The 20,587-nt window shown below is 50.6% G+C and overlaps 2 non-coding genes across 2 annotated transcripts; one reads left to right on the top strand and one right to left on the bottom strand.

Annotated features, from left to right (window-relative positions):
- Positions 1–3,210: 3,210 nt before the first annotated feature.
- Positions 3,211–3,282, bottom strand: Trnaw-cca (transfer RNA tryptophan (anticodon CCA)). The gene has a single exon. It is a non-coding gene; the product is annotated as a tRNA-Trp (tRNA).
- A 120-nt stretch (positions 3,283–3,402) lies between these two features.
- Positions 3,403–3,473, top strand: Trnaa-cgc (transfer RNA alanine (anticodon CGC)). Its single transcript has one exon. It is a non-coding gene; the product is annotated as a tRNA-Ala (tRNA).
- Positions 3,474–20,587: the final 17,114 nt, after the last annotated feature.

Here is a 20,587-nt window from a genome sequence, read left to right as displayed (position 1 = left end):
TATGCAGCGTGGTCTGAAAAAACGGTTGGTCAAACTTCAGACTGCAGGATGCGGTGTTCCAGATTGGGCGACACATACATTAGATCTTACCGGCTTGCTGAATGATTGCGAGGTGGGGAAAGCCGGGTGCCGCTCTGTGTTTTTGCTCCCACGAATCAGTTAAACGGAGGTCCGTTAGATCCGTTCCAGTTATGGCGATTTGTTAAAGTTCGGAGTTTGGTCTTTGGCATGAATGACACTGTTAAAGTCGCCTCCAAGGAAGGTATGGATGCAGCGTACACCAAACAAAGGAACAATTCATTAAAAAACTGTGCCCTCTTGCGCCGATTGGTAGAACCAGATGGGGCATAGACATTAATGATCCTGGTGTTATGAAAGATGCCGGCAGTACCTCAGCCGTCAGGCAGTTTCCTATGTCTTTAATTCTGATGCCCTCTTTGAAAATAAATGCAGTTACCAATTCACATCCGATTCCAGGATTGACTATAGTGTTATACCCTTGTATGAAGTCAAGTTTGATGTTTGTTACTTCTTGTAAAAACAATATATCCACATCAGCTGTACATAGGAAATCTTTCAAATTTTGTAAATTAAAGACGCTATATATTTTGTTGATATTCAGCGTCGCGACCTTATAGGCCCGCGACGGAACTACGTTCGCCAAAACGGAAGTATATTTAGGAAAAACTCTAACGAGAAGTCGCTTCAAAAAAACGTTAAGAAATCCTAACTGACAGACATAGGGACAAAAGTCAGTACACTGTTCAGTTTAGAAATATTCATGACTTGGGAGGGGATCAGTCGGCTTCTCTTTGTCTGGGGCTGTATCTGTCGCGGAGATGACATTCATAATGGTCTCACCCTGCTTTGTGGCCATCGTGGTGACTAACGGTTCCTGAGGTGTCCATAATTTCTTCCTCCGCTGTAGTTTCGCCGAAATAGTCTGCCCACGGAGTAGACAGATCTCTCATCGGTTCGTCATTTAGTGTTTCACTATTTTCAGGTTTATTCTGGTGACCTTAATCTTCGATTTGGGAAACTGCTACGTCATCCAGATGCAAACAGACAGAACCTGAGACATTTTCCAGGATCAATGGGTCTTATTTAGCGGACTGCTGACTGCATTTCGAGTTCTCATATGAAGACTGGCTTATTTTCCCCCTATTTGCTTCCCCTGTTCACGCGTCTGTTCTGCACCTTAGTGCACGATCCTCCGTTTTTTTCGATTTCGAAAGGAAATGTGTGTGAAATCTTAGGGGACTTAACTGCTAAGGTCATAAGTCCCTAAGCTTACACACTACTTAACCTAAATTATCCTAAGGACAAACACACACACTCGTGCCCGAGGGAGGACTCGAAACTCCGCCGGGACCAGCCCACAGTTCATGACTGCAGCGCCTTAGACCGCTCGACTAATCCCTCGCGGCTTTTTAGATTTCTTGGGAGAGGCGCCTCTCAGTGGACTTTCGTCAGTACCTGAAGAACCCTCAGGTTGCGAAGTAACAGTAGTCGAAGTGGCTGATGACGGGTCTGTTTCCATTGCTCCCGAGGGGCTGTGGTAAGTTTCTAAAGAAGCTTCAGGGTGCGAAGTAGCACCACTAGAAGCAAATGGTCGCAAGTCCGTTTTAATTGCACCTGGTAAGTTTTTGACATCTCGTAAAGAAGCTTCAGGATGCAGAGGAGCACTACTCGAGGCGACTGAGGTCGCGTCCGTATCCATTGCCTCATTGGGCGATTCCATAGTGACAACGGCAGGAGCAGATACTTCTTCGGAGGGGGATTGGTTTTCTTCAGATGTTACACCTGAGTCGGTCGGTCGGTGTGTCTTTCGCTTCTGGACCTTTATTCGTAGTAACTTCGAGGGGCGCAGAACCACTTGCAAGACCGCGCGCCACGGCTACGTACGTCACGGGCAGTGTTAGCATAGCAGCGGGTCTAGCGGCATCGCCGGTGGGCAGTTGCGCCACTCGCCTTTGAAGACATTCTGCAAGAACGTGGCCTGGTAAGTTGCAGACAGCACACTTTTCGGTTGGTCATCGTACATCACAACAGTTCTATAGCCGCAGACGTTTATAAATGACGCAATGTGCTTCTGAATTCGACTTTTAATTGGCGCACACCATTCAAAACTGGGAAGTTGTGTGCAGCAGACCACCATTCGGCAATATTACTCAATACTTTACCGTATGGAGAAGTACCAGGATTTATCTGGTCACTTGTTATTTCAAAGGGAAGTTAAGACTTTTACGGTTCGAATACCTAGACCAGCATTTGCAACGATAATCTCCCCAACATTGCCGTCAGAATATTTAAATTTCATGACGCCACCACAAGATTGAACTATCCTTTCACACAACTCTGGACAAGTTTGACGGAAACAACACTGCTCATAATCGAAAAATGGATGCCGCTAACATCATCAAGTCCTATTTTAACATCAACCTCTAACCACTGTTCAACATAAATGATTTCGGTCGGGCAAAGTTACGGTCAAATGTAAATGTCAGTGTATCTTTTCGTTGCGGTTGGGACCTCTCTTAATTCGTTTCCATTTCTACACAAACACTATAGACAGCGACGCATTGCAGCAAGAGCAGAGGCTTACCACGCGGAGCTAACGCAGCGCAGCACACAGCACAGCACGTCCGACCTCCAGCGCAGCCTCCGGCTGACTGATTGAGCTATGCCCCCTTTCACAATCTTCCTATTCCCATAACTTAACGAAAAATATTATACTCAGCGTTGCCAAAGACGTCTAATCGAGCAAAATATTGCGTAATCATTCAAAATGGTTCAAATGGCTCTGAGCACTATGGGACTCAACTGCTGTGGTCATAAGTCCCCTAGAACTTAGAACTACTTAAACCTAACTAACCTAAGGACAGCACACAACACCCAGCCATCACGAGGCAGAGAAAATCCCTGACCCCGCCGGGAATCGAACCCGGGAACCCGGGCGTGGGAAGCGAGAACGCTACCGCACGACCACGAGATGCGGGCTGCGTAATCATTATCTCTGTTACATACTAGCGTCAAACGATATAAATATCAAAAATACTAGACACTTCGCGTCTGGAGAAAGTGCGAGTCGGCGCTTTCACCTTAGTGTCAGAATGCGAAAATTGCACTAGTAGCTTTTATCATGCAGGTTCTGTTCGTCCGTTCTCTGTAATCGTTTGGTATCGGAATAAATTGACATACTCGCCTATGTGACCCCGACGTGATTTGAACACGCAACCTTGTGATCTGGAGTCAGACGCCCTACCGTTGCGCCACGGAGTCGACGCTGCTTAGGTCTTGCCACGAATAGGTTCCTCGAACACTTACTGTACCGTTCAAACCTAAGAGATAGTGACAGTAGGATCCACGAGAGAGACTCGTCCCAGATGTACTTGATCTCGCGGGGGTGTAACTCAGTGGTAGAGTGTCTGCTTCGCATGCAGAAAGTCCTGGGTTAAATCCCAGCTCCTCCAATTTTTGTTCCTCCGTGCAGCAGTACACGAAAACGTTTGCCTATCGCCGTATTCTATAAAATTCAGCGTAAAAGATTCTCCCCCCCCCCCCCAAGCAAGCGTATTTTGTACAGTTCGACCTCATAGCGGGAGGACGATGATCTGCAAGATTCTGGGCTGCGATATCCCCATTGAAATGTTGCTCCAAAGCCTTCGGTATGGCGTGCGGAGAGTATCACAAACATGTATTTGCAACTCATATCGACAAACGTCATTTTTTTTCGAGTTATTGAAAAATGAAGAGGGGACCTGGGATTGAACCGGGGACCTCTTGATCTGCAGTCAAATGTTCTAAGACTGCTTTTCTTTATTTTTTTCCTACAGTCGGCAGGAGTCGGACCTACGCTCCCAGAGGGAATCTGATTTCAAGTCGGGCGCCTTATACACTTTATTATTTTTTTGTTAACCACATTTTTTCTTCAGAAATGGGAGCAGTTGACGGAATAGTAAGATCATCCTGTGAAAATTAAATTTGTGAGCGGATTTTCCTTTGCTGCAAAGCATAACTGAAATCTAAAATTGGTTTTGTGTGGTTTTTTAAAATTATTTGTACACTCCTGGAAATTGAAATAAGAACACCGTGAATTCATTGTCCCAGGAAGGGGAAACTTTATTGACACATACCTGGGGGTCAGATACATCACATGATCACACTGACAGAACCACAGGCACATAGACACAGGCAATAGAGCATGCACAATGTCGGCACTAGTACAGTGTATATCCACCTATCGCAGCAGGCTGCTATTCTCCCATGGAGACGATCGTAGAGATGCTGGATGTAGTCCTGTGGAACGGCTTGCCATGCCATTTCCACCTGGCGCCTCAGTTGGACCAGCGTTCGTGCTGGACGTGCAGACCGCGTGAGACGACGCTTCATCCAGTCCCAAACATGCTCAATGGGGGACAGATCCGGAGATCTTGCTGGCCAGGGTAGTTGACTTACACCTTCTAGAGCACGTTGGGTGGCACGGGATACATGCGGACGTGCATTGTCCTGTTGGAACAGCAAGTTCCCTTGCCGGTCTAGGAATGGTAGAACGATGGGTTCGATGACGGTTTGGATGTACCGTGCACTATTCAGTGTCCCCTCGACGATCACCAGTGGTGTACGGCCAGTGTAGGAGATCGCTCCCCACACCATGATGCCGGGTGTTGGCCCTGTGTGCCTCGGTCGTATGCAGTCCTGATTGTGGCGCTCACCTGCACGGCGCCAAACACGCATACGACCATCATTGGCACCAAGGCAGAAGCGACTCTCATCGCTGAAGACGACACGTCTCCATTCGTCCCTCCATTCACGCCTGTCGCGACACCACTGGAGGCGGGCTGCACGATGTTGGGGCGTGAGCGGAAGACGGCCTAACGGTGTGCGGGACCGTAGCCCAGCTTCATGGAGACGGTTGCGAATGGTCCTCGCCGATACCCCAGGAGCAACAGTGTCCCTAATTTGCTGGGAAGTGGCGGTGCGGTCCCCTACGGCACTGCGTAGGATCCTACGGTCTTGGCGTGCATCCGTGCGTCGCTGCGGTCCGGTCCCAGGTCGACGGGCACGTGCACCTTCCGCCGACCACTGGCGACAACATCGATGTACTGTGGAGACCTCACGCCCCACGTGTTGAGCAATTCGGCGGTACGTCCACCCGGCCTCCCGCATGCCCACTATACGCCCTCGCTCAAAGTCCGTCAACTGCACATACGGTTCACGTCCACGCTGTCGCGGCATGCTACCAGTCTTAAAGACTGCGATGGAGCTCCGTATGCCACGGCAAACTGGCTGACACTGACGGCGGCGGTGCACAAATGCTGCGCAGCTAGCGCCATTCGACGGCCAACACCGCGGTTCCTGGTGTGTCCGCTGTGCCGTGCGTGTGATCATTGCTTGTACAGCCCTCTCGCAGTGTCCGGAGCAAGTATGGTGGGTCTGACACACCGGTGTCAATGTGTTCTTTTTTCCATTTCCAGGAGTGTATATATTCTAGAAGTCTTAAAGATTTCCCCCCCATTTACTTCAGTGTTTCTTGCACGAGAAAACAAAAATTATTTATTTTCTGTAAGTGGCATGAGATTGTGTGGTTCTGTCAGTGTGATCATGTGATGTATCTGACCGCAGGAATGTGTCAATAAAGTTTCCCCTTCCTGGGACAATGATTTCACGGTGTTCTTATTTCAATTTCCAGGAGTGTACATTTAATTTTGTTTATTTAATTTTATTTGTTTTAAATAGAATTGGTGAAGTAAATGTTGGCATTTACAATCAGAAAAAGGAAAAAAAATAATACCTCTTGTCTGGCATCATTTAGTGCCCATGATTACTGCTGATAAAAACAATAACATTTCACATGAATTGAAACAAAAGTAAAAAATGAAAAACATTTCGTAGGAACCAAAATTTTACCTTTAGGTATCACCACTGGGATTCCACGTAGGTGTCCCTCGTACATAAATTGACGGACTAGTTTCAGGTTTTTTTTTTGACATCCAAATTTATCTTCATACGTACAATGAGTTGCACATTTAGTTTCAATGGAAGTAAGAGTCACTTGTAGGCATGTTTAATTTCTTTGTTTCCTGTATCGTCGTGTGTTTTTGTGGCCCCTGAATTGCTGTCTCAGGGTTCTGCTGGGCCTTCACGGCTACCGTAGCGGCCGCGGGGCCCACAAAGTCCCCACCGTACTTCACCCTCAACAGCAGTCCCCTACTTAAACACGCAGCCAATGCTCAACCAGTCAATTAGTTTTGACTAGTCATCCTATTCATTTCTTCTGGAACAGAAGGGGCAACATATGACCACAGTTTTTGCTATGGTCTGGTCTCCAAGATATTTTGTAAAACTCTCCCTGTACATAGTCCGTATATTCCTGTACACAGTCCGTACCCTTCTTGTGTATAACATAATTGACAGAAGTTTTATTGCATTTTGTTTTTGGACCGGAAAGTGAAAGTCTGCTGGGAATATTAATTCCTTTAAGCTAATTTCCCTTACGTCACTTCTCTTGAGGAATGCAACCTGGCCCCCTGCGGTTTCGTGGGTTAGAATAGGCCCGCGGTATTCCTGCCTGTCGTAAGAGGCGACTAAAAGGAGTCTCAAACGTTTCGGCCTTACGTGATGGTCCCCTGTCGGGTTTGACCTCCATATCTCAAAATTTTTCCGAAGAGCGAGCCGGTTGGGGAAGGGCGCCTTACTTGGTGCATTGTGTCCATCTTGCGTTGAGAACTTTCGCCTGCTTATTCGTCGTTGCGTTGCAGTCCTGCCCGCTCTACATCTCTTGGGCATGGCTACGCTCCTGCGTGCCCTTTCTGCCAAGCAATGTGCAGGGCCACTTTCTGCACTGACGGCGACCATGGACCACATGTCACCTAACATCCAGCACGGTCGCCAGTCCGTTGTGGTGGGGCCGCCATGTACCCTCTTGGTTGTAGCCCCCTGACAACACAGGGATCGCTCTGCTGATGCCTGCGCCGTTAACTCCCCACGTATGCCAAGGAGTAGATGCCTATCCTCGTGGGGTATCGGGACTCCCGGCAATGGCCATCCTGCCAGGTGGCCTTTGCTGTGGCTGGGTGGCGCCCGTGGGGAGGGCCCTTGGTCGGAGTAGGTGGCATCAGGGAGGATGACCCGCAATGAAGCGTGGTACATGGTCTCTCGCTGGTGGCCAGCCGCCAGTAGTCTCTAAGCGTTCTCGGGCTCAATTTAACGCTCAGAAGTACGATCCGAAAACGGTCCCCTCCCTGGCCTCACCGTGGGTGGAACGTAAATCTCAGGATGGCAGTAGCAGTTATTCGCCCCGATTCTTAGTTTGTACGAGAGCTGATGGGGAGTCTTTTCTCTCCACAAAGCCTCAGTTCTTCGTCGAGCATTTAGAGGACAAGTTCGGGGAGGTGGAGAGCTTGTCAAAAATGCGCTCTGGATCGGTCCGGATACAAACGGCATCCTCTGCCCAGTCACGGCAGTTACTTGCTGGTGACAAGTTGGGGGATGTTGCTGTTACGATCACACCGCATAAGAGTTTAAATATGGTCCAGGGTGTTATTTTCCATAGGGACCTCCTTTTGCAGTCTGATGACGAGCTGCGCGCCAACTTAGAACGTAGAGGTGTACATTTCGTCCGGCGCGTTCATCGGGGACCGAGGGACAATCAGGTTGCTACCGGTGCCTTCATCTTGGCCTTCGAGGGTGATACGTTACCGGAAAAGGTCAAGGTGATGGTCTACCGATGTGACGTCAAGCCCTATATTCCTCCTCCGATGCGGTGCTTCAAGTGCTGGAAGTTCGGCCATATGTCTTCCCGCTGCACTTCCAGCCTCACATGTCGAGATTGCGGACGCCCGTCTCATCCCAATACTCCATGTGCCCCGCCTCCAATCTGTGTCAACTGTGGGGAGCACCATTCATCTTGCTCGCCAGAATGCAGAATCTTCCAGAAAGAACGCAAAATCATGGAATATAAGACCCTGGACCGACTGACTTATACTGCGGCCAAAAGGAAATACGACCGATAACATCCAGTGAGAATGACATCATCCTACGCCGCTGCTACAACACCTGTGCTCGCCCCATCAGTTTCGCGATGTCCGGCCGGATCGCTGAGTGGTACAACTCCTCTTGCCCCCTTGCCAGTGGGGGGCTCTACCCACCGGGTTGCTCCTGCGCCACCTACCTCAGGGGCAACACCATCCCCCCCATCAGGGACGTCCGTCCCTGCTTCTAAGCCGGAGAAGTGTCCAACTTCTTCGGCTTCTCACGCTCGCAAGGGGTCCCTTGGGTCCCTCCCTTCCCAGGTTTCCACCAGTGGGAAGGCTGACGACCGACAGTGGCGTAAGTGCCCGCAATCAGCTGGTCGAAGGGCTTCACGATCCTCCTCAGTCCTGGAGACTGCATCGGTGAAGCCCTCCCAGCCAGTTAAACCCAAGGAGCAGCGTGAGAAATCCAAGAAGAAGAGCTCTAAGCCCAAGGAATTCGCGGTGGCAGCCACCCCACCGCCACCTTCCAGCTCTGCGTCTGAGGACGAGGTGGAGATCCTGGCGTCCGCTGAGGACCTCGATCTCGCCGGTCCCTCAGACGCCATGGATAGCAATAGCACAGGTGCTCAACCGGAGGCAGCAGGTGACCCAGCGGCGTAATCTGCCTTCCCAGTCCCGTCACGCCTTTCTCCGCCATGGACAATACCATCCTCCAGTGGAACTGCAGCGGTTTCTTCCACCATCTAGCTGAGCTCCGCCAGCTTATCAGCCTTCATCCTTTCCTTTGCATTGCTCTGCAGGAGACTTGGTTTCCGGCAACGCGAACCCCCGCCCTCTGTGACTATCGGGGTTATTATAAGAACCGGGCAGCTTATGAAAGGGTGTCTGGTGGCGTCTGCATATATGTCCTTCACACTCTGCACAGCGAGTCTGTCCCTCTCCAAACACCTTTAGAGGCTGTCGCTGTTCGGGTGTGGACGCCACAGGCTGTTAGCGTTTGCAGTCTTTACCTTCCACCGGATGGTGAGGTCTCGCAGCATGTCCTGGCTGCACTGGTAGCCCAATTGCCGCCACCTTTCTTGCTATTGGGCGACTTCAACGCCCATAACCCTCTGTGGGGTGGGTCAGTGGCAACAGGTCGTTGAGCATTTATTGTCACAGCTCGATCTCTCGCTGTTAAATGATGGTGCCTTCACACACTTCAGTGTGACGCATGGCACATACTCCGCCATTGACCTTTCAATGTGTAGTCATATAGCCTCTTACCGTCTGTCCAATGGAGTGTGCATGACGACCTGTGTGGTAGTGACCACTTTCCGATCTTTCTGTCACTACCACAGCGTCACTCTTCTGGGCGCCCTAGCAGATGGGCTATGAATAAGGCTGACTGGGACTTGTTCTCCTCCACTGCCGCTATTGAGCCTCTCTCTAATGATGACATTGATGCGGTGGTTCAATCGGTCACCACCGGCATCGTTACTGACGCCGAATCTGCCATTCCCCGTTCTTCTGGGTTCCCTCGGCGGAAGGCTGTGCCTTGGTGGTCGCCTGAGATCGCTGAAGCGATTAAAGATCGCCGGCGGGCGCTCCAGCGTCACAAGCGACATCCCTCCATAGACCACCTTATCGCCTTCAAACGGCTGCATGCGAGGGCCCGCCTCCTTATCCGCCAAGGCAAGAAGGAGTGCTGGGAGCGGTATGTGTCCACCATTGGCCTCCATGTCACTCCATCGCAGGTCTGGGCCAAGATTCGACGCGTCTACGGCTATCGGACCCCTGCCAGCGTCCCTGCGCTCTCACTGAATGGAGCAGTTTGTACTGACTCCGACGTCATTGCACATCGCTTAGCAGAGCATTTTGCTATGAGTTCCGCTTCTGCGAATTACCCCCAGGCCTTCCGCTCCATTAAAGAGGGGTTGGAACGTCGGAGCCTTTCTTTTCGCACAAACACTTCTGAATCCTACAATGCTCCATTCAGTGAGTGGGAATTTCACAGTGCCCTTGCTGCTTGCACTGATACCGCACCCGGGCCCGATCGCATCCACTGTCAGATGCTGAAACACCTTTCAGTGGACTGCAAGCGACGCCTCCTCGACCTTTACAACCGTCTCTGGGTCGAGGGTGAGTTTCCGTCGCAATGGCGGGAGGGCATTGTCATCCCCGTTTTGAAACCGGGCAAGAGCCCTTTGGAGGTGGACAGCTACCGCCCCATTAGCCTCACCAACGTTCTTTGCAAGCTTCTCGAACGGATGGTGAGCCGGCACTTGAATTGGGTACTGGAGTCTCGGGGCCTTCTGGCTCCGTCTCAGGGTGGATTCCGTAAAGGCCGCTCCGCCGCCGACAATCTGGTGAGCCTGGAGTCGGCCATCCGTACTGCCTTTGCCCGCCGTCAGCACCTGGTCGCTGTCTTTTTCGACATGCGGAAGGCGTACGATACGACATGGCGTCGTCTCATCCTTTCTACGCTTCATGGATGGGGTCTTCGAGGCCCTCTGCCGATTTTTATCCGCAATTTCCTGTCGTATCGTACCTTCCGCGTGCAAGTCGCAGCCTCGTATAGTTCCTCCCACGTCCAGGAGAACGGTGTGCCACAGGGTTCTGTTTTAAGTGTCTGTCTGTTTTTAATAGCCATTAACGGGCTTGCTGTGGCCGTGGGAAATTCTGTCTCCACTTCCCTGTATGTTGACGACTTCTGCCTTTACTACAGCTCTACTGGCATTGCAGCTGTTGAACGTCAGCTACAGGGCGCTATCCGTGAGGTGCAGTCTTGGGCTGTAGCGCATGGGTTTCAGTTTTCGGCTACCAAGACCCGCGTTATGCATTTCTGCCGGCGCCGAACAGTCCATCCTGAGCCGCGGCTTTATCTTGCCGACGAACTCCTTGCTGTGGTGGGGATGCCCGGCTGACTTGGCTGCCTCATATTCGGCAGCTTAAACAGGCATGTTGGTGGCATCTAAATGCTCTGCGATGCCTTAGCCACACCAGGTGGGGCGCCGACCGATCTACTCTCCTACGGCTCTACCAGGCGTTAATCCAGTCCCGTCTGGATTATGGGAGCCTGGCTTATGGCTCAGCATCCCCATCTGTGCTGCGGGTACTGGACCCAATCCTACACAGCGGCATACGGCTTGCCACAGGTGCTTTCCGCACCAGCCCTGTGGACAGCATGCTAGTGGAGGCAGGTGTCCCTCCCATGCGGTTACGGCGCCAACGTTTGCTAGCCGCTTATGCTGCCCATGTTTTAAGCTTGCCCGGGCATCCGAACTATCGTCTCCTGTTCCCGCGATCGGTCGTCCCTCTGCCAGAGCGTCGGCCCCGGTCTGGTAGTACCATCGCGGTCCGCGTCAAAGAGCTTCTCTCCAGGCTTAGGGTTTTCACTGTTCCACCTCCTTTCCGGGCCACTTTGCATACACCCCCGTGGTGTGTTCTTCGCCCTTGCCTTTGGCTCGACTTGGCACAGGGCCCGAAGGACTCAGTCCCTCCAGAGGCCTTCCGCCGCCGCTTTTATCCATTCTGGCCACATATCAGGGCTCTGGCATTGTTTACACTGACGGTTCGATGGTTGCTGGTCGTGTCGGGTATGCACTCACTCTAGGGGACCGTTCCGAACATCGTTCCTTGCAGGATGGCTGCAGCGTTCACACTGCTGAGCTGGTCGCCATCTTTCGTGCCCTAGAGTATATCCGCTCCTGCTCAGGTGAGTCCTTCGTTATCTGTAGCGATTCTCTGAGCGGTTTACGAGCTCTCGACCAGTGTTTCCCTCGTTCTCGTCTGGTGATGGCTATACAAGAGTCTCTGCATACTCTTGCCCGTTGCGGCCGCTCTGTGGTCTTTGTGTGGACCCCCGGTCATGTCGGTATCCCGGGTAATGAACATGTTGACCGCCTGGCGAAAGAGGCCACCAGTAAGCCATCTCTGGACCTTGACCTCCCAGAGACTGATTTGCGGGGAGTCTTCCGCCGCCAAATTTTGGCGCTATGGGACGATGAATGGCGCGAACTGACGTAGCGCAATAAACTTTGTGCTGTCAAGGAGACGACGGCTGTGTGGCGGTCATCCCTGCGAGCCACTCGCAGGGACTCAGTAGTTCTTTGCCGGCTCCGCATTGGCCACTCCCGGCTGACACACAGTTATTTACTGCGCCGGGAGGACCCTCCTCTATGTCGATGTGGGGCTGCTTTGACAGTGGCCCACATTTTGATGGCCTGCCCCCTTTTAGCTGTGGTCAGGCAGACATTTGCGCTGCCTGACACGCTCCCTGCCCTTTTAACAGACGACTCCACTATGGCTGACTTAGTTTTACGTTTTATTCGGGCAGGGGGATTTTATCATTTAATCTGAGTGTTTGTTTTATTTTATTGTTTTGTGTTGATTCTGGCCTTTGGCCTGTGATTTTAAACTGATTTTTTAACGTGTTACTCAGTGGTTGGCTTTTCCTTTTTTATTTGTATGGTCGGCCAACCACCGTCACACTCTGTGTGGTTTTAGTTCGTTTTGTCTTGTCTTTGTCTCAGTTTCTCTTGTTCTGTATCGTCTGTGATCTATTCTGTTCCTCGTTTTTATTCTCTGTGGGTGTTCTTTGTATTTGGAAAAAGGGACCGATGACCGTAGCAGTCTGGTCCCTTTGATCCCCCAAACCAACCAACCAATACAACCTGGGTCTTCACCATATTTCATATATCTTGAAAACCCTGACAAATAAAACGGTGAGTTATTGTGTCGATTGCGGCCAGGAGACACGACTGACGATCGCCGGTTATATGCTGCAGGACTGGTCCCAGACGTTCCTTCATTATCCTTGAAATAATTTTATAAACAGAGTTCATGCAGCATATGGGTCGTATTTTAGGTAATTCCTTTATTGCTGTATTTCTTCCTTTAGGAAGCAATACTGTCTCACTTTCTTTAAATTCGGCGGGAAATGTAGCTCCACTTAGCACATCGTTAACTACCTCCGTAAATTTAATGCCTATAATGTGCCAAAACGTTTGATGAAACTCAGTGGGCAGTCCATCGGGGCCTGGAGAATTCCTGGCGGGCGCACTTTTAATTGCATCGAACACATCATCACACATTATGCCTGTTATAAGACTCCTAGTTTGGTCTTCAGTAAACATATCGTGTAGGCCACTCTTTTGAATCAGGTTCCTGAAAAAGCACTGTTCAAATTGTTCACTGTATAAAAGTTCATAAAAACTATAAGCCTCAGTTAAAGTATCTTTTTGTTCCGTTAGTATAACTTTGTCGGCAGTTCTAAGACTCTGGACAAAGGTCCTCCTATTCTTCTTGTGTTCGATTAAATGGAAGAGAGAAGTGTTCTCCTCCTCCAGAATTGTCTGTTCGTGTGATTTAGTTTTCAACCCCTCTAGCTGCGTTCGCTTGAGGTTGAGAATTTAGCCTTGAACTTCATTTCACGTATCGTATCTTGGGACATAGGCCGGTCATAGAGCTTATGTAAACGAGTGTCGACCTTAGCTTTCTGCCACCTTGCTCTTTCTCTTCCGTAAGCTATCAATGTCGATCTGAGTTTTCGTTTGGCGCAGAATGTCCACCATTCGAAACTGGTCCTATATTTGCGGCATAATCGAAGTGAAGCCTGCGAAGAAGAGGAGATCTGTGCAGTAAGGTCAGTGTCGCAGAGCATATTAATATGAAGTTTCCAAGTAGTACGGCCCCAGTACGTTTCCTGCTTAGCTACATTTCACTGCTATATGATCGGAAAACGCTGCAGATACCGTTCCAATGGCACTAATTTTGTTAGTTAAATTTGTAGTAACATAAATTCTGTCGATCCTGCTTTGCGACGTAGCAGTAAAATGTGTATATGTCACAAAAGAGGGATACCATATTTCCCAATCATCTTTCCACCCCATATTAGTAACGAGTACATCAAGATCCTTGGAGAAGTTGAAATTTGGGAACTGATCCTTTCTGTGCAGGACACAATTCCAGACTCCACCAATTAAAACCTCTACGGGATTGGCCTTAAGCAAATACGCAATATCACTTTTAAAAAACGTGTCCCTTTCTGCTCTGAGATTGTTACCAGACGGAACATATACATTAATGATTGATTGTAGTATTAAAAATCCTGCAACAAACGCCTCGTCCACATTCTAAATGAGCAATATCTTTGGCCTCTATCCCATCTTTCACTAAAATTGCTGTACCACACGCATTTTCTTCGGCTATATTTAAAATCGCCTGAAAACTGGGAACATGCAAGTTCCTAATAGTAACTTCCTGTAGGAGAGCAACATCCGTATCTAACATATAAAAATTCTTTTAAAGCATACACCTTAGTTTCATTCTGGATCCTGTTTATGTTAAGCGTAATGACATTGTTTGTTCCAGTGTCATTTAGGAATTTGAGGGAGTGAAACAGGTAGAAACAATTCGACTCCCATCGTTACTGGTCAAATAAGTATCCGTGAACAGTGTCGTCCGTACGATTAGTGTCCGCATCGTGGAGTTCTTGCATTTCCTGGTCCGTCTGTTCCCTGACGTCGTCTGCCCAGTCAGAGCGACTGCAGGGTTGGCATGTCCGTGCTGAGTTCCGCCAGCTGTTTCCATGTTTGGTTTGGTTTGGTTTGAACGTTGCTCGCTGCGCCTCGTGCGCTGTCATCGTCTGCCAGGCGTGTTATCACGTCGCCGTGTCCTGTCTTGTTCCATCGCAATGTCGTTCTTATCTCGGTCACTTTCGACCATTTTTCACAAACTGTCCCGCACTGCCGGAGCCAAACTCTCCGCCGCTTGGTGTGGGAGCCGTCTTTCCTTGTTCTTTTCAGATTTCTTCGGAGACTGCGAGGGTGACTGTGTCGGCGACCTAAAAGGCCACGTCAGTGGTGTGGCCGTGGTATCGTTCCCGGGTAAGCCGTCATCAGCAAGGATCATTTCACGCCGTGTAGATGGGTTGGCATTTGGCATAGTTTGTATCTGTAGTCCTTGGCTTTGGTTCGGTTCTTGTCCAGTTACTGGCTTTCCGTGGTCCCTCTCCTCTGTTGCCACGGACGTCTGAGTCTCATCAGGTAATCCTGCTCCGACCACCTTTCCACCTTTCCACTTGGTGACGGAGATGGCACCATTACCGCACTGTCGGTATTATTGCTTGAGGATCCTGTATGAGATTTATTCGTCGAAGAACCCTGTTCAAGTAACAGCTGTCCAGCCTCAAGTACGGTGGACGGCGATTCAGCACATTCCAAGGCGGCGAAAGAAGGAGCTGTATTGTCAGAGATAGCTACTGTACTAGAGCTTTGGCCTACATTTGGATACAAGTCGCCTTTCATCCCATAATCAGTTTTCTATGCCTCCGGGCCCTGTGCAGAGAAATTGAGGAAGACCGCTGCATCTGCATAGGACAGCCTCGCCGACGGGAATCTGTGGCACGTGACTAAGAGTACACTCAGCACGAATATGATCAGGCGGATTGCACAAGTTCTAGGTTGGCCATCATATATCACAAGTGCGTGGTATCCACGTCCATTTATCCCCCCAGGGGGTCCACAACTCTTCTGTGGATACGTGCGTAACGAGCACGGGACCCCGAGCTAATGTGGCCCTCGTTCCTTTTCGGGCTGCATACCTTCCCTTTCCGCATCCTTCCCCGTCCCCAATCTTCGCCACCCACCTCACCTCTGGCTCTTTCCTTCCCTTTCTCCCCCTCTGGGACTATGGTTTGTGCCTACGTCCGGAGACGGACGCTCGAAACTGTTACAAATTCCTTGCTTTCTACACTTGCAAGTCTTCGTCCTTCCTCTGTCCTCCTCTTTTTCCTTCCCTCTTCTCTTTGCCCTTTTCTCCACTGCGGCGTTTGAGACCCCTCTTCTTTCCTTTCCCTTTCTCTTTTTTTCCTCCCTGTGCGTGTCTGAAGGCCGACCCACGCACTTCCATGCGCAGCCGGTGACGGGGTAACGCGTAATTCCCCACCCCAGGTAGACAGGTAGGACACGTACGTACCCCCTGGTAACGGCCAGGCCCAGGGAGGGGTGATTACCCGAGCTGATACCTTCCGAAAGTGCCGATTGGTCCCTCCGTCCGTTTGTTGGGAGGTGTGACCTGAGGTGTGAACAATCACCTAAGGCGGGACTGCCCTCAGAGAGGGCCCCCACAAGGGAGGAGCGCGCCATCGGAGACGCCGGTAATCATGGGGGATTCTTCGGCAATGGTTTCCTCACCTTCCACTATGTCTGCTCACAAACGTAAGTTCACCGAGTCTCAGCCACAGACAGTTCTTCTATCGCTGCCACAGTTCCTTGTTGTTTCTTGGTCTGACGAAGGTCACGACTTCTTCATGGTCAACCCTTTCATTATTCAGAAAGGTGTCGACGCAATTGCAGGTCCTGTAAAGTCTTGTTCCAGATTACGGAATGGCACCTTGTTGTTAGAAACAGTCAGAGCCCTCCAGGCACAAAAATTGCTGCGTACTTCTCTGCTCCACACCTTCCCTGTCCGGGTGGAACCGCACCGTACCTTAAATTCCTCGCGTGGAGTCGTTTATACACGCTCCCTCGATGGATTGTCTGACGAAGAAATTCAGCACTACCTGTCTGACCAGGGCGTAACGGCTGTTCACAGAGTTATGAAAAGGGTTAACACGAACATCATTCCAACCCGCACTGTCTTCTGGACATTTGACAAAGTTCAACTCCCATCGAAAATCACAGCAGGCTATGAGATAATTTCCGTTCGCCCTTACGTCCCAAACCCTACGCGTTGCTATCGGTGTCAGCGGTTCAATCACACCAGCCAGTCCTGTTCCAATCCGGCCAAATGTGTTACGTGTGGCAAGGATGCCCATGAGGGTGCTTGTCCACCTCCATCCCCTCGCTGCATCAACTGTATGGGTGACCACGCCGCTTCCTCTCGAGATTGTCCCGTTTTTAAGGACGAAAAGCTCATCCAGGAAATAAGAGTGAAGGAAAAGGTGTCGACCTTTGCTGCTCGAAAATTATTCGCCAGTCGACAGCCCACCGTGCCTCAGACAGGAAAATACAGCACTGCCCTTGCTTATCCTCGGCCAACAAAGGAGGCGGCCACGCAGACATGCGACCTCACCTGTAGTGCCACGGTCGTCAGATCGGCCAGCGCAAAGATCGCCCGTTCAACCTCACCACTTTTGCCTGCCCACTCTATGACTCACCCTTCGTCGGGTTCTGCTAAATCTCGAGCGCACAAGTCAGACACCAAGACTTCGAAAAAAGAGCATACTCGTGAAGAGTTGTTACGTATCGCAACTTCCCAACCATCGGTTCCTCCTACATCTAAACATCATACTTCCAAGAAGGCTACAAAGAAACCCAGTTCCTCTCCTTCTCCGCCAAGGCGTGTCCCATCTACAGCACCACCTGGCGGAAATCGCCCTCGGCCGTCTTCTGTGTCGCCGAGGCGCATTGCTGGCGGCCGATCAACCGGCCGATCGCTGATGGCAGGAGCTGCTCCTGACCAACCTATGGATCAGGATCTTCTGCCTTCGGCTAAATGCCATTCCATGCTGTCGGTCGCAAGCTCTGAGCAGTCGTTGAGTTGACAGCGACCTTGGTCACATTGCTCCATTTTCTGTTCACCCTATGTCCATTATCCACTGGAATATCCGCGGTATTCGAGCCAATCGGGATGAATTGTCGATCCTCTTACGATCCTACTCGCTGGTCATTTTCTGTCTTCAGGAAACAAAGCTGCGTCCCCATGACCACTTTGTTCTCCCTCATTTTCAGTCCGTCCGATATGATCTCCCCTCTGTTGAAGGCACTCAAGCACATGGAGGACTCGTGATTCTTCTCCATGAAACTCTCCATTATTACCCAATCCATTTAAACACTTCCTTCCAAGCTGTCGCCGTACGTCTTTCCCTTTCCGGATACACGTTCTCTCTTTGTACTGTATACATTCCATCGTCCACACCAATGGCACGAGCTGATGTCCTTCATCTTCTTGGTCAGCTTCCACCCCCCTATTTGCTGGTAGAGGACTTCAATGCCCACCACCCGCTTTGGGGATCTCCACATACTCGTCCACGTGGCTCACTATTGCTAGACGTCTTCCACCAAGCGGATCTAGTTTGCCTCAGCACTGGGGTCCCTACATTTTTATCTGCCTCCACGACAAATTTATCTCATGTGGACCTTGCGGTCGGTACTGTTCCGCTAGCTCGGCGCTTCGAATGGTTCGCCCTTGATGATACACACTCGAGTGACCACTTTCCATGTGTCCTTAGACTGCAGCCTCAACTGCCATACATGCGCCCGCGACGCTGGAAGTTTGCCCAAGCTGATTGGACACTTTTTTCGTCTCTAGCGACATTCGATGACCGTCACTTTCCCAGCGTCGACGATGAGGTCACCCATATCACCGACGTTATTGGCTTGGCTTGTTTATGGAAGGAGACCAGACAGCGAGCTCATCGGTCTCATCGGATTAGGGAAGGACGGGGAAGGAAGTCGGCCGTGCCCTTTCAAAGGAACCATCCCGGCATTTACCTGGAGCGATTTAGGGAAATCACGGAAAACCTAAATCAGGATGGCCGGACGCGGGATTGAACCGTCGTCCTCCCGACGTTATTCTTACAGCTGCGGAACATTCAATACCACGCACCTCCGAATTGCCCCTGCGCCGTCCAGTTCCTTGGTGGAACGAGGCATGTCGTGATGCAGTACGTGAGCGGCGACGTGCTCTCCGCGTTTTCCGCCACCATCCTACTTTGGCCAACTGTATCCGCTATAAGCAGTTCCGTGCGCGATGCCGTCGTGTCATCCGCGATACCAAGAAGGCAAGCTGTAAATTCTTTATTAGCTCATTTAACACCTTCACTCCCTCCTCGGAAGTTTGGAGTCGGCTTCGACGGTTCTCAGGCGCGCCTAGTTTCTCCCCGGTCTCTGGGCTCACTGTCACGCATGATACATTCGTGGACCCCGTCGCAATTTCTAACTCGTTGGGTCAGCACTTTGCTGAGATTTCGAGCTCTTCCAATTACCCGCTAGCGTTTCTCTCGAAGAAACGTGCAGCGGAAGTGCGACCTCTTGCTTTCTCCTCTCAAAATCGCGAAAGCTATAATGCTGTTTTCTCCATGCGGGAACTCCAACATGCACTCTCTTCTTCTCGCTCCTCCGCCCCAGGACCGGATGGTATCCACGTCCAAATGTTGCTGCATTTATCAACCCATAGTCTGAGTTACCTCCTTCGCATTTATAATCGAATTTGGACCGACAGTACTTTTCCCAGACGATGGCGGGAAGCTATCATCGTTCCTGTTCCGAAACCTGGAAAGGACAAACATCTCCCCTCTAGCTATCGCCCCATTTCTCTCACGAGTAGTGTCTGTAAGGTTTTGGAGCGTATGGTGAATTACCGTTTAGCGTGGTGGCTGGAATCCCGCAGTGTTTTAACACCTGCCCAATGCGGATTCCGAAAGCATCGTTCTGCAGTTGACCATCTTGTTGCTCTCTCCACTTATATCACGAACAATGTTCTCCGGAAACGCCAAACAGTAGCAATATTTTTTGATCTGGAGAGAGCATACGATACCTGTTGGAGGACAGGCATCCTCCGCACACTGTTCTCATGGGGCTTTCGAGGTCGGCTACCCCTTTTTCTTCGCGAATTCATGGCAGAGCGCACATTTAGGGTGCGGGTGAACACTACACTCTCCCGTACTTTCTCCCAAGAAAACGGGGTACCCCAGGGCTCCGTGCTGAGTGTTGTACTGTTTGCCATTGCCATCAATCCAATTATGGACTGTCTCCTTCCTGATGTTTCGGGCTCCCTCTTTGTGGACGATTTTGCGATCTACTACAGCTCTCAACGGACCAGCCTTCTTGAACGACGTCTTCAAGGATGTCTCGATCGCCTCCACTCTTGGAGCATCGAAACCGGCTTCCGTTTCTCTCCTAGTAAGACCGTTTGTGTTAATTTTTGGCGACGTAAGGAGTTTCTTCCGCCCTCCTTACATCTAGGTCCTTTCAACCTTCCGTTTTCAGACGTCGCTAAATTCTTGGGTCTTATGTTTGACAGAAAACTGTGCCGGTCCTCCCACGTTTCCTATCTTTCGGCTCGCTGTCTGCGATCCCTCAACACCCTCCGTGTCCTGAATGGTACCTCCTGGGGAGCGGACCGAGTGGTCCTTCTCCGCCTCTATCGCGACTTAGTGCGCTCGAAATTGGACTATGGAAGCATCGTCTACTCCTCTGCTCGGCCGTCTATTCTTCGGCGTCTCGACTCTATCCACCACCGTGGATTACGTTTAGTGTCTGGAGCTTTTTACAGTATCCCTGTGGAAAGCCTTTATGCTGAGACTGCTGAACCTCCGCTGTCCAATCGGCGAGCAGTCCTGAGTCGTTATGCTAGCCATCTGTCTTCCATGCCTGCTAATCCAGCCCATGACATTTTTTTTCGACGCATACTTGGATGTAGGGTATGCAGGCCGCCCTTCCTCCCTACTACCACCGGGAGTCCGTTTCCGTCAACTGCTCCATTCTCTTTCCTCCCGCTTTCCTAAAACCTTCTTGACAACTTGGGGTACAGCACCGCCTTGGCTCCGTCCCCGGATCTGCCTGCTCCGTGACCTTTGTCGATTTCCCAAGGATGGTACCCCTACACTTGTTTATCGTCGGGCA

Source organism: Schistocerca nitens, chromosome 4, assembly GCF_023898315.1.
Source record: "Schistocerca nitens isolate TAMUIC-IGC-003100 chromosome 4, iqSchNite1.1, whole genome shotgun sequence".
In the NCBI taxonomy this organism is placed as follows: domain Eukaryota; kingdom Metazoa; phylum Arthropoda; class Insecta; order Orthoptera; family Acrididae; genus Schistocerca; species Schistocerca nitens.
Note: the sequence above shows the minus strand (reverse complement) of the source record. Positions and strands in the feature narration are given on the sequence as shown.